The sequence below is a fragment of the Bacillus rossius genome, chromosome 1 (genome assembly GCF_032445375.1).
Source record: "Bacillus rossius redtenbacheri isolate Brsri chromosome 1, Brsri_v3, whole genome shotgun sequence".
Lineage (NCBI taxonomy): Eukaryota > Metazoa > Arthropoda > Insecta > Phasmatodea > Bacillidae > Bacillus > Bacillus rossius.
The window spans coordinates 138322247-138338062 of NC_086330.1; the positions used below are offsets into that span (position 1 = coordinate 138322247).

Here is a 15816-nt window from a genome sequence, read left to right on the forward strand (position 1 = left end):
TTAAGTTTACAATATTTTTAAATGATTTCAACTATTAACTTTTTTTAAAAATACAATAAACCAATAATAACTAAAGTAAACAAAAGCAATGTTTCAGTGTTCCTTAAATACAATACCTCCTAAGACATACTTACTACCTTCTTAAAATATTACTACTCCCGAAAAAAATCCATTTTAAATAACTCACTGTAATCAAATAATTTATTAGGCCAATCTTACAACTCAAGCAGCGATTGCTGTATGCTTTCTTAACAAAACGCACTATCCAATTTTTCTATATGGGATGACAGATTGTTAGAATAGGCCTATGTGTTTGGCAACAATATTGTGTATCGAAAAGTTGCATTAACCCGCGAGGGATCGGCTATAATTTACACTTATTTTTCAAAATTCTGTTATTTATTTTAATGAAAAATTATAAACCAATATTAATTAATGTATTTCATAAACAAAATATTTTTGCAAACATGCTTCAGGATAGATGCTATAAAAGTTAAATTATTTTAATATAATAATATTTAATATAAGAATTAAATAATTGTTATAAGTTTTAGAGTGCTATTGTTGATACTCACAATTTGATAATGATTGTATTTTATAAAAAATAGTTAGGTAATGTATTGTGGATCATTGTTCTTATTTATAACTTTGTACTAAATAAATAAAATATAGCATAGCCTACCATTGGCATGAGTTAAATTCTGAGTAAATCTTCATTTTATATTATTAAATAAAGTCTTTATGAAATAAATTTAGTTAATATTAATTATCTGAAAGAATTTTAAATACTTTCAGAATTCTTGTAACGCTTATTGATACATACCTACAAATAAAAATCCAAAGGTCTTAAAGAGTTTTATATATTAAAACTCGAAACAATAATAATCATGGATGCGAGCATACCTACAAAGGTTTGTTTTAGATTTTTCCTCCGAAATATTTTGTTGTTACTTACTAAATATCTATATTACGTCAGCCAGAAAGCAATAAGTTTGTACTGGCACCGCAAATTCCAGAAATTTCCAAGACATCGAATTCAGCTGTTGCAGCTTTTAAATTTAAGTTCTTAGATTTTTTGAACATACTTTTAAAAGATTCATGTTGATATTGTCTTTACATAAAAAAAGCCTACAGATATCTGTTATTTGTTGGAAATGAGATATGGTGAATGTGTAGTGAGATCATTTGTTTCTTTTATGGCAAAACTGTGTCCTTCTCGTCCATAAACCTGATATCAGCACGTATCATACTGACAGTTGTAATTTAAAACATTGAATAATATTTGATTATGTATTAAAAATAAATTTTAAACATGTCAAATAAAGAAGGTGTTAATTCGTTCAATAATTGTAATAATCATTTTCTTGCTACATCGAATTAAATTTTATTGTTTTTGCTTTAAATTTGATTAACTGTTAAACGATAACAATTACTTTCAAATAAATGTGTGAATTTCAATATAAAAATGCTACTATGGTCTTAAGTAATGAAATGCTTATCACATAGTTCGAATACTCGAAAGACATGGGTAAATTATGGCTGGTATCTGAAGAAGCTATAGAACTAAGCAGCAATCAAATGCTTGCGATTTTATTTCAAATGTTAACTCCATGTCACTAGTTGAAATGCAATCCATTGTATTGATCTTAGTCACGTGACCGAAAATCATAACTCCCTGACAACCCATAAAAATAAATTAAATATTGCAAGATTTAAATTATGTTTAAAATGACACGACCTATTGTCATCCTTGAGGTATATCTGTTCAATTGAGTTTTGTTTTTGGTTAATAAACTAAGTTACATAAAAAGTACAATAAAGTGAAACTCAGCGGATCATTTTACAAAACAAAATATATATTACTACTTTATTTAACCTTCTTTATGTATCTGATGGGTTGTCGGGATTCACAGTCAGTTTTCTTGGTCTGAAATCTGGCGTGGTTCTGTTTTGGTCGTGTTGGGGCTGTTTTCAGCCATGTACCGTGAAAAATACCAGAAGATTATTTTTACGTACTGGTGTAAGAAATGTAAAGATGCATACAGTTTCCTCGCCTGAGGCAGGGTCTATGCGGATGAGGCTGACATTTGTTACGTTTGTGCAGTGTTGTAAAATAAGTTTAAATTACATATCAATGCTAACCTTTTATCATACACTGCTGTAACGGTGATTCTTTTAGTTTCAAAAAGTAAAAAAAAAAAAAAAAAAAAAGAAACGAGGTGTGATTTCGTCTAGATATTAGTATCTATATGTTTATTTGACTGGTAATGCTTATAACATGAAATTGATAACCTCCTATTGATTCACATATATATTATAATTATATTAAATTATTAAATCGTTGAATTATTAAATTTACATTAAAGCTCATTAAAATTACATAATTAAAAATATGGCTTGTAAAATATCTGAAATTATGGGCCGGTCCTAAACGGAATATTAGGTTTCATTTAGCGTCGGTAAACAAAAATAAAGAAATAAAACGTTAGAAAAAAAACAATCCCAGAGTGATCAATAAGTGCTATAAAGTCCCAAAATAAATATTTCTGGTTTTTGATGTTGTCTACGTCGTGATGCAAAAGTGGTTAGGGAAGTTTAAAAAAAAAAAAAAAAAAAATTAGCACCGGAGGATTGGTGCTCGCTGGCCGAAACAGATATTTTATGTCTTCAGGGCGCCCTAGTCGTCCTGATTGCTGGAGGACTCGAAGGAGGCACTGCTATGTCCGGATATGGCTCTTGGACCCTTTGACCCTGTCAGACAGGGAGGTGGCTTCTAGTGTTCGAAGCGTAGCTCGCCAGGATCCGAAGATCGCAAAATCACGGAAGTCACGGATGTTTCCATAATTAAAAAAAAATATATGTATATGTTAAATATAACTACTGAAGCATAAATACTTCTACGATGAATGTAGATGGGATAATAACTAATTAAAAAGACTTGTAGGGACAGCATCCCTTGCCGAGCTGACTTAGTTACGGCCGGACAGGAGTCTTGCGGGGCGTCTCGCCGATGATATGATTCAGTCCGTAGTTTTCCGAGTGGTAAATAAACAAAACTCTGACTTCGATATCTCGAAGTTGGTAGTACTGGCCGATGTCCGCGCGACCTACTGAGAGGTGTCCAAAACGAGTAAATATCGACTCACTCAAATTGTCTGCTACAACATGGGGCTAATCGAGGGAGGGACAGGTACCGATCTCTGGCGACTGGCAAAAGGACTAGCGGACATAGCTTATAACAGAAGTCGCCAGGGGGCAGTGGTGTAGCGTGGCCATACGTTAGGAAGGCTGTGTCTTAGCCTTGAGTCGTCGGGGTTATTGGCCCAGGCCATTGCTCTGGCCAATGTTCCCTGTGAAGCCTTTTATGAAGGGGGGGGGGGGGGGGGTGAAAACTCGCAATCTCAGTCGGAAAGGAGGCTCTACCGAGCCTGGGGACGTGCCGAGGGTTTGGGCAAGACGACTCATGTTCGTGTCCGAAACTCGCTCACGTAAGGAGGGTTCTCAGGAACTGCCTGATCTGATAGTCTGCTGGGGAAAGCACTCTTTGACACGGAGAGGAGGAGGAGAATATCAGCCAGTGAATGTGCGTTAGAAGCGGGGTTAGACGAGTACACTGCACGACATGCATTGCATTGGCAAAAATCAGATCCAGTAGAGGGAAAGATTGGGGTGACTGGTCTGACAAAGGTTAAATGGGAGTGTTTAAATATGAGCCGCTAAAATTTTTGCTGGAAATTTCGTTATCTGGAATCGTGGCAACAACATGCCAATTCAGCAAAAATTCTGGAATTGGTAAAGTACTACAATCATATAGGCTCTTTATATGGGACGAATGCATATGCCTCACAAACAAAAAGATCTACAAGCTCTTTATCGCAAACTTAAAGGTTGGTGAGAAAATGAACAGCTATTTGATGGTGTACTCATTTTATTGTATTCTGATTTTCGACAAACTCTCCCCCTTATACCATGCTCTAAACTAGCTGATGAACTTAATGCATGTCTCAAATGGTCAGTGTAATGTCAACCAGTACAGAATTTGTCTTTGAAAACAATATGCATGTGCAATTTCATTTTTTTGGGGCACACTTTTGTTTAAATCTGTACCAGAACTAATACATATAACTAATTATTGTAGTCATAATTCTCTAAGAACTACCACATTTGCGCTATTTACAACTGTTATGTTTGGTTTGTATTTTCCTATATAAATAGGGCAAGCTTCAAGGACACGTTTGTGAATCATGGTCGCCAGGTAGCGCTTGGGAGAAGCCGAGAGCGAGAGATCGCGGACAGAGATAAGACAGACAGCATGTATTGTTCTTGGAGAAAAAGGGGGGGGGAGGGGTGGTTTACCGGCAAGGTTACTAGAGAGAGGGGTTTACCGGGACCACATGGTCATCCAGTGTTGCCAGCTCTGTCTCATTCATTAAAGATAGCAGGCGCGTGCCTAGCTAGGGCTTTCAACTGTTAACAGAGCCATTAGGCTCATTGTCACCCAGCAGAGTATCAACCCTGGAAGCCCGGGACGGTCGGAATCCATTTTGCATCCAATAGAGCAGTATTCTTATTTTATTGTTTATTACATCAATTGATACAGTAAGGCACTAATGACCTAACATATGTGAAGCAATAATTCTGGAACCAATTCTTAATTAAACTGGTTCTCTTCCCTACGTGTGTTTCACTCGGTAAGCACCTGCATACATATGAAGGATGATGTGGAGCTACGCGTCCTGCTACACAATTCCTCTATCTGTGGTGGGTTCTTCCCAGTCGTGACATTATATATTTACAATATATTACCTTTTCATTTATTGCACTAACGTGCGTTTTTAATTATAAAATACAGCACATTCAAATCTTTCACAATCACATATAAATAACACACTTTAAAGACTATAAGCATGAATTATATTAGAATATATATGTTTTTTTTTAACTTATTGAAGTTATAGGGCCTGACTTTTATTGTAATATTAAATAATATGACATTAATAGATAAATGCAAAAGTATTCTTATTAATTAAAGATATTTTAATATGTATTTTTGGAAAGAAATATAAAAAAACATTATACATGCCGAAAATTGCAAGACATTGAATATGAACTGGAATGTGAAACAGATTAAAATAGAATAATTATATAAACGTATTATTATATAAATCTATATAAAGTCCCAAGTTAATTAGAATTAGAGTGACCTATGTCGTTCATAAATGTTTGTTCATATATATCGTACTTCTAGGAAAGATTTTTTTAGAGCCAGTTGCCAAGAAATATTTTATAAATTTACAAGAAGATTATTATAAATATGTACAACATATTATTATTGTAATTTTTTATTTTCAGAAATAATAGTGAATATTTAATGTCGCGCTAACTGGTTTAGACTGACTTTTGTACAAGCATAATTTTTTATACCACGGAAAACGTAATAGAGTACCTACTTTAAAATAAATGATGAATTATTGTCGCGGGCCATTCGCAGCTGGCGCTGCGCCGGGAGCCGAAGGGTGTCGACGGGGATCAATGAGCAGGCTGGTTTTCAAGAATTGGAATGGCTATTGTGAGAGCGACATTGTTCGAGGGTCGGGCCACCCTCCTCACCTGTACCCCTCGCCAGTAACGTGGGCTTGCCATAAGGTGCCAGTTTACAAATATCTGTGATTTTAAATGAATATTTCAGTTACATTAGAAAAATATCGCGCGTAACTCAATCTTACACGTGATAGAAAATAATTTTTTTTGGCAATTCTAACCTCTATTAATAAGTATAGAAGATAATTATCTAAAATAATCACACAATTAAATGTTATATTTAGATTTTCATGACCCCAACTACAGCATTAAAAATTATATTTATAATTTCTAGGCCTTTTAAAATGTACATCTTCTATAAATTGTATCCTTAAACACTTTTAAAATGTTTTCTTATTACTACTTGGCAAAATCATTTATACAGTGTATCAACTAAATAACACAGTGCACATTTTATTTAATTTCATTTATTTTTAAAGTATTTAATAATTCTAACATTTCGGCATTTATTACAAATGTTATTAAAGTAGGAACAATAAACATGAATTAAAATATTATGACTCATTTACAAATATACTTAAATATCTGTCACAGTTCAAATACTCAGACCATAAGTTGTTTAGTTAATATCAAAACTAAGATTAAATTAGTCGTTAATATAATATTACAACCTTAGATTATAAACATATGTACTGCTACAAAGTAAAAAATGTATGTCACACACAACTTTTGTTTAAACTTTTTTAAAAATAATTTATTCTAATTTGTGCTTAACATATTTCCTCGTTCGTGGGGTCATAGATAATTATAATGTGGTGTATGATTTAGTAATATATTTGGTGACAGATAATTGACTTTTAAAAGACGGGTTCCTACTGTCGCTTCCTTTGAAAAGGTTAGTAAGCAAGAATATTATCAATTCAGAACAATGTTTCACAAAAACGCTGCATTAATATTCAGACTTTAAATAATACTTCCATCGCTCCTGAAGAAGTTTAATAAAATATAAAGTGGAATGCCTCAATTTTCCAGTATACAATCCAATTAAAGTTTCATATAGATTACAATCAAGGTAAGCATACACTGAACGAACTCCAAACAAACTACCTGTGACTTTAAAATTTGTTTGATACTTATTTCACATATACGGCATTCAAACCCTTAAAATATTTTTGCACAGTTATATAATATGCGAACATGGAAACTATATAAATATTTTCTTATAATCTATAAGCCTATGCCAGACTAGATGGCCAGATTAGACAAAACCAGTTGGATTCCAAACCTTAAATTTATTGACCTTAATTTACCTGAACCAGAAACGAAATACTAAAAAAAGGGCTTATCCAATCACAGCCAATTACATCAGACCGTATATAGGCTCGAAGACAAACGGAAATTCTGCGCATTCATTTGGTCGCAAGCTAGAATGCAAATATTTATACTTTTTCACAGTGTTAATGATTGAAAGGAAGTTATTTGGGCATGTCCCTCTGCGATTGTGAGACAATGCAGCATAGATTGGTATTTGAGTTACAAACCTGGCCAAAAATATATATTTTTTGCTTTTCGTATGGAGATGCGTTAATTATTCAAATAAAAGCAATCAGTTTCAAAAAACTCGTGAAAGTTATACGTATGCATACCTGTAGCTCTTTACTCAAGCTTAACCCATATATATGTAGTAACGACTGCGTTGTGGTCCGCGGACGGCCAGGTGGCTTGAATTGCCGACGTGTTTGACATGTTCAGAACAGTCTAGTCCGCCCTCCTCGCCACTGGTCTACGTCCCCGGCAGTGCGGAGACCCAGTTACACAGAGGGCCGGGTTGGCAAGGCCAGCTTCAGAGGAGCCGCCTTGCTGACTGAAAGCGGCCCAAATTACTGACGCTTCACGCATACCAGTGCGCCCCGACGCTTGTTCTGGGCCATTCGGCAGCGGTACCCCTTCGCCCTGGCTCCTTCGTGCCACGTCATTTTTCCAGCAGCATCTCGGTACGTCGACGTCTAAAACCTTCGATAAAGCCAGAAAGGGTGACAGTGGAGGACCGTCCCTATAAAAGGGACGAGTGGCGTAGCGAGAGTCAAGAGTGGTACCGGGGCCTTCTCCCTGGTATAGGGGCGACAGCGTGCGATAGTTTGGAGCAGTGTGCGTTGGCGAGCGAGAGTCTCGGCGAGACAAGAATATTGAGTGCTGGGGCGACCCGGCGACTGGCGACAATCGTGCGATAGTTAGAGGCGTGCGACAGCGGTGGTGCGGAGTCGAGCGAGGGCTGCGGCAGCGGCGCGACGACTTCAGGAGCTAGCAGCGACTACTTGGAGCCGACCTCCCTCTGCGAGTGGGGACTGGGCCGGCGGCGCGGCTGGTGGCGAGAGCTGGAGTGTGTGTGAGTGAACTGCGAGACTCGATAGAGCGGAACAGACTTGTATATAGTGCGGAGAGCAAAGTGTAAATAGTGAACAATAAAACAGTATTTAAACAATTAATCTTTTAATTGGGCTATTCCTCTCGAACCCACTTGGTAGGATCGTAACAATATTATACTGCCTACATACTGGATTGGATATATAACAAAAAAAAGTCGTAAAATAACTTAAAAATTACATATTTAATAAATAAATAGACACTCGTTAACAAAAGATATAACTTACATTTCATCATCATTTTAACTATCATCAAAAGAACCAGCTTGTTTTTTAAAAAAAACTCTAAGACTTTCTTTGATATTGTCTGCCTTTTTCTATTTAAGTTAGATTTCATGCCAGTGAAAATGGGTCCGAAGGTAACGCGAGCGATTTAAAATATCCTCATTAAAGTCCAACCTGGAAAATGTTCTGGAGAAGCTTTCTCTGTACTGAATAAAACGTTTATTTCTCGCTTCGGCTGCTTATTCCGACAACTGACTATTCGGAAATAAAGCATGCAATGTGATCCTCGGAACATGAGTTAATATACTGTGGACTATTGATGACATAGGTTGCTAGGCACACAATTCTACATAATATTATGCAATATTTATGGTGTACGTACCAAAATTTTCGACACTTATATCAAAACCCAAAGATATCACTTTCAATATTATTTAAAATCGGAGAATATATTCAAGATCTAGCCCTACAATGGCAGCGGCCATCCGAAACTTTGTGGTTCTGGTTGGAGACTTTGTCTGGAAGTATACTTATTAGCCATATCTATATTGCCTGAGGCACGATGACCCAATTGCTCTGCGTAAGTTAATTCATCTACAGGAACTTTCTTTCTGAGCTCCATTTTTTTCCCGGTGCTTTGATTGATCACTCAAATCATCGAATTATTTATACGGTCGCCATTTCAATGAAGAGACTGGGGCAGCAGGTAAACCATTTCTTCATTTAACCAGTTTTCAATTTTTTTTTTCAAGAAGCTTTTTTCTGTACTGTTGCACAAGGCCCATTTTAGCTTGTGAAAAATCTTAAAACTGTTAATGATGTTTGTAAGATCCGATAATATCTTAGAAGGGCACTTAATAATTTCAGCTAATGTATATATTTTTATAATTCTTAGAGCTTTACATCAAAGAACCTGTCTGCACTTCATCTTATAATAGCTTGCAGTTGTTTTTGATTTGTATACATCAATGAAGCCAGAGAACCTAAAAAAATTATAAATAAAAAATAAAAAATCATTATCTGATATATTACGTCATATTTACCTTCGTGTTTCGGGGCCCAAGGCCAATGCTTATCATTAAAGTTGAATTTTTGACTCAAATACCAGTCTGTATGATGCCAAGCTAGTAGAGAAAGTAAATGAATCAAGTTGTGTCGATTAACAAGATAAAAAAATCTGTTCTCGCTAATAAATTGAAAAGCAAACCTCGTTTTAGCACATGTCGGACTGTTAATTCCACCCAGACGCCAGATGAATCCGAAATATTTCTGGATCTCTTCATATAGGTATCTAATGTGAAGTCAGTACATGCGCACGAAGGTTAGTTTTCACTTAATTTCCTACATAATCTAAAAGTGGCAATCCAATCCTAATTTAAAAAAAAAAATTACAGCATAAAGGCGTAGGTACATTTCAAAGTTCCTGATTATTCTGTAATATTCCAGAAACTGTTATAAACTTATGGCACGTTAAAAAAATTACTTTATGTAACATTATATAATATGTTATTAAATACTCCAAACCGATAGATTTAATATTTTCTCATTTTTCACAGAGTGAAAATTATTCAAATGGTTTTAATTTAATGCATCCAGCATTGAAGAACTTAGAACGATTTTACGTATTATGCATACTACCTTAGTTGTTAATTTTCTATACATTTTTACTTTGGACTTAGGTTTGGATAATATTAACAATGTTTAAAATACAATACAATTAGTAAGAAAACTTAAAATATTTTAGTTCCATCACTTCCCATTCTTAATCTAATAGTTCCTTACATAAAGAATATTTTAGCTCAAGTTTTTGGATCATGTTTATGATTCTTTAATAGATTATTCTGGATTTGAGAGTATTCCCACTACATTTTTTTTTGTCTTTCAACCCTTGTTATTTTCACCCCTTGAAGAAATTGTTGGCAATATAAACATGAGGTAGAAAAAAAATTAAGAAAGTATTCAATCGTGTTCATAGTGCGTAATTTGTAGAAAATATTTTGAGGTTTTACAGTAACAAGAAAGTTTTTAACATGGTACAGATACTATCATTTCAATTTTTTAATTCTCTTCGTGTTTTTTATCCACTAGCGGCAAATTGGTTTATAAAAAAATTTTCTGACAATAGTCTTAGATAAAAATTACATCTAAGATTTACAAACAATTCAAACGGATTCGTTGACATGCCTACTAAGGGAGTTATGAATTTCTTTTGTCCTTCAAAGCTTGTTTCTCCCCCTCCTTCCTTTTCAGTAAGGGTTGGTTGTATTAAACATTATTTTAGAACACAGTTTTTGGTATTACTCCTACGTTGAAATAGAAGCAATATTTGTCATATGTTGTAAGAAATAACCATTTTTCTGTTTTTCAAAAAACGTTGCCCATTTATACCCGTTGGGTGGAATTAACTAATTTGACCGATATTTATCATTGCCATTTTTTATACATTGGTTTGAAAGTTATTTGTTCAAAATTACGATAGCTATCGTGTCCATATAAAATGGAATTTATATAGCTATATAAATATATAAACTTTTCAGTTACATACGGTTTTGGGGTTATGGACAATGGAGCATAACATTATATAATAATTTTCCAGTAGTCAGACCGTGGCAACATCTAACAATGGGTAAAATAAAAATTGAAACATATATGCTTTTTATTTTTTGCATATAATATTTATGGTTTATATGCTATCTATTTCCAAGTAAATAATTATAAAGCGTTCATATGAAGAAACAATTTACGGCATAACATATTTATACAATCAGAGATATTAAAAAATAGGGCGACTGTGTTGAATGCATCAAAAAATGATTATGCACCTCACTGAAATACTGCTTTACTTTGGTAACGGTTGTTTTAGTAACAATAAGTATTTTCCGGCCAAAGAAATTTGTTAAAGTAATAATCACACATTAACGTTTTTAAATGGTTGTTGTTATTATTATCCTTTTCAACTAAGTTTAGGAGCTTCTCATATTAGACTGATTCATGTTTTATGTTCTATTGCTTGGAGAAAAATCTCATAATAAACAATAAATTATCCATAAACATCTTCGCAGCTGAAGTCTAACACAAAAATTAAATGTCCAAATTCAAATACTTTTAATTAGTTTCAGTTCATTAATATGTTAGCTGAGAGTTTTTCAATCTTTTCTAAGACTATGGGTATGTGTTTGTAAAACAAAAATATATTTGCTTAATTTTCAAAACTGTATAGGTATATATTACCCATAATTTTCTTTAGTTATCTTTCTTTCTAATATATGAAAAATAAGTAATGATTCTTTCAGATTATCATAATTTCTTAGTAATAAAATATAGGCTAAAAATTTATGGATTCCGAAGACACGTGTCTAAAAAGTGTCTTATAAGATACAGCGATATGAGTAAATCTTTTGTGAAGTGTCTGAAGATATGGCTATGCACATAAAATAGATTTTGTGAAAAATGTACATAAATTTAACACAAATATTTGTAGAAAAACTAGTAACTGGGTATTACTGAATTAGTTAGTTTCCATCAGTAACAAATAATTTTTACAGAGTTAAAACTTCTTAAGTGGCTAAATGAACATTACACCTAAATAAAACACGTTGGTTTTAAAATGTAATTTTTGGCAATTTCATATAAAAATTAAAAATAACAGTGTTCATTGCTCAATTAATATTATACATAATACAGAATCATTAAATAACAAGAGAAACCAGACCAGTATGCTATCCTTTAACGAACTGAAGACTGTAAATGAAGAACTGTCTGCCTCGCACCTAGCCTGAGAGGTTGGTACAAGCTCATTTCCATCTCCCAAGCACACTGTGGCGTTGGCGGGGAGAGGGTGTGAGTGACCTTCCTGGAAGGAGCTGGCAACAGCAGCCTATCTCCGCCAACCCGCGCGTCATCCGCTCCCTCCTGCTTCCCCCCACCAACATCATGTGCTGGTAGCTCGCTTCCTCAATGTTTCGATTACAAAAAGTGATGTGTCCAGAGGCTCCCACAGGATTTTTTCCCTGGAGGGGGGGGGGGGGGGGGCAAAGTCAGTTGTTTCATAATTTTATACTCTAAATATAGAAATTAAAAATTATTCAGACAATTTTTAAGGAAATATGTCTGTTTATTAGTATTCTTCACATATTCATTAATCAGCACTAAAGTTGTTAATATGTAATGTTAATTTTTCATCAAATTGTATGTGAAACTATTTTCCTATCAAACTCGCAGAGAGGGCAACTGCCCCTGGGTACTGCCCTCCCCCTTGTTGGCATCACTGATGCTGTCGCTTTGTTTTCAGATAGAGTATCATACTCGCGGACTTTTTTTAAAGAATTCAACTCAGTCAAAAGTGCAGTCGGGCCCTTTAAGTGATTAAATGAATAGCCTGAAATTTATGATATGTACTTTGAAAATTATATCTCATCATATAACCATCTTTAAGGAAATATTTAAACGTTTGAAACCATAGCGCCATTAAGGTCTTCAAAATCTATAATATAGTTTTTGTTTCACAATTTGATCACAAAAATTATGTAAATCGCATGAGTAAATGTATTACATTTAAATTACTATCCCACCACCACAATGAGTTTGGCTGAAGCCCGGCCTTTATTATTTTAATACTATTTAATTTAATTTAACCGATAATATATATCCAGAATATTTCCTCTTTTTAAGTTAGATGTAAAAATATTCATAAGAACTTTAAACATATTATGTTAAACTAAAAGTATCATTTTGCCTTATAATTATCATAAACTGGAGTTACAACTTAATGTGACTTAATATTTTTTTTTAAAGTAAAGTTGTTCCAATCAAGACAGTATACCACGTACGTATCAAAGTTCTCATTTAATGTTAATGTACACCTCGTAGAAAAAATGTTCTTTGTTTAAAACAGTAGTAATATACTTAAATATATGTCGTTTGAGCACTGTAAGTTTGACATGAATATCTTTCTTTAACAGTTACATTTATTTTAACACGTTTGGATTGGTATCACACAAGATCTCTAAATTTCTAGAGTATGCCACTGTACTTTAAGTTGACTACCACAGAAGAGTTATGAATGTTTGATTTATTTCTCAGGTTCAGTTTTAATGTATGTGAACAAAAAGTCAACCAACCTAATAACAATAATAATAATTTTAATAGCATCGTTCACCAGTGCAATTGCAAGAAGATGCTACAAAGCATAACTGAAGCTTGCTGGACATACAGTTGCATTATTTCTCAAATATTATAAATTATGGTAAAATACGTATTCAGGGATGACATGCACATTTTTAGAAGCTTGACATATATTTCTACGAGACAAATCTGACATAATATTGAAATATTAAGTGATTTTTCAGACCAAGTAAAAAAATACGTGTTTTGCTGTCAGTATTTTTTTAACATGCTAATACAATATTCCTAGCTAAATTTTTCAATACGTTAGTCAATCATAAAAGTTACTCAAATTTTAAAGATTGAAACATACTGGTTATGAATAATCACAGAATTTATAGTCCATGGATACATATAGTATAAAAGCTAACATGAAGTTTTACACAAATTTTCAGTACAATAATATAAAATAAAAATATCTGACAAAAGTGGATATTTATTTACATGAATTGCACCTCAGTGAATTTTTCATTGTCATAAGATAATATCCGAAGAGGTATGATAAAAAAAAATTCTGGTGTAGATATTTCATTAATTTTCTCTTAGTTTAAGCAATATATATTAAATTTAAATTTTAGTATGAATTCAGTAGTGATGTTGTATTATAGATTATACCTAGTAAATATTTGTAAATATATTTTAAACCTTAAAAAAAAATAAATGAAAAATCATAGCCAATCTATCGCTGGTCCGAATGTTATTGAATCTGGTAGTAAAATATGGTAGTTTTCCGTATGGCACAATTCCGCCTCGCCTCTTTGAAACAGACGGAAAAGTACCATACTGGAAAAGTACCATACTTAAATATATAATTTATAGCTGCCACAAATGTTTTTGAATCTAGTAGTAAAATATGGTAGTTTTCCATATGGCACAATTCCGCCTCGCCTCTTCGAAACAGACGGAAAAGTACCATACTTAAATATATAATTTATAGCTGCCACAAATGTTTTTGAATCTTGTAGTAAAATATGGTAGTTTTCCGTATGGCACAATTCCGCCTCGCCTCTTCGAAACAGACGGAAAAGTACCATACCGGAAAAGTGCCATACTTTAAAAAGGACACGTGCTGCTATCTGGCGTCATTTGAGTTAACCGAAGACACTGTTGGAGTTGACAGCGCTGTCTACAGGCGAATTCTCCACACTATTCTGAGAACAGAGGCGTTGCAGTCATTCCATGGAGTGTTAAAAAAAAAATGGCACAATTCCGCCTCGTCCTTTTTCAAGTATGGTACTTTTCCAGTATAGTACTTTTCCGTCTTTTTCGAAGAAGAGAGGCGGAATTGTGCCATACGGAAAAGTGCCATACTAGTATGGTACTTTTCCAGTATGGTACTTTTCCGCGCCCCCGGACATGGTTGTGTTTTTCTAACATTTCTGATGAATAAATATAAGAAACTGCATTCAAAGAGCTTCATCTCGAGGCTGAATTAGCAACTTCAGATTCACCTACTTTGATCATCAGTTGTACAGTTTTTTTTTTTTTTTTTTGCTTCTACCCATGATGTTCATTGTTTTCTCTTTAAGTGAATTTGGGAAATTGGAGACAAGAAAAATGAAACTTAAAATATGCAGAAGTATTACTGCAAATTTAAGTTTTTTTTTTGACAAAAATTTGATAATTAGGAATAACATTACAACCCAAGCAACATATTTTTCGTTTCACATGCGCTAGTATATCATTTTGTGGATGGTCAACTCTGCATTTTCTAACACCATCAAAGATGCATTATGTCATGCTAGTTCATTGAAATAAAAATAATTAATTATTAACTTGTCAATTATTGATTAGACTCATGAATTAAAGGTTCAGTACCATTTGTCCTACATCAAACTTTAACTAGTTGTCACATTTATAAATTTAAGACATATAAAAAAAAAGCCTACAATTTATAACTTTCTTTCATTGTTACAGAACTACATAAAATAAATCAGAATGTTCATTCCTTAGGTCTAAAATCAATCACCCTACAATGGCTAAAGAAAGGAAAAATTCTACAAATTCCCGTTTAACTGGTATTGAAATATCTTTGGAAAAAAATTCTATGAAACTAGAAAAGCAATTACTATCTGTTAAGTTTCCAAGCAATACATTAGCCGTAAAAAAATATATCATTTACAAACTTCAATCTTGTGACAGAGAGGCAGGCAGTGTATAGACATACAACAATAAAGTTACATTGTTGGGTACAGGTCCTTAAAAATTATAAATTTATCCAAAGATTCTGTTGTTGAAAACAAAGCTAGGTTGTCAAATTGATACGTAGTATCATTATGACTACTGGATAAAATTAATAACTTTACAATAAAAAAGAAAATTACATTTACCGTAGAGCAAGAGCAACATGAATGAATGATGCCAAAAATTTAACTATTCACAAATTATAAAAGAAAACAATATTAAAATTTTTTCCCTTAATTATAATTTATAGGTCCAACAAATCAAATATTCATCTTTTAAT

At 33.5% G+C, this 15816-nt stretch overlaps 1 protein-coding gene across 1 annotated transcript in view; it reads left to right on the top strand.

The window, feature by feature from the left end:
• Positions 1-15816, top strand: part of LOC134546208 (equilibrative nucleoside transporter 4) — a 42300-nt gene that overhangs the window by 10726 nt on the left and 15758 nt on the right. The gene's annotated exons all lie outside the window — the stretch shown is intronic.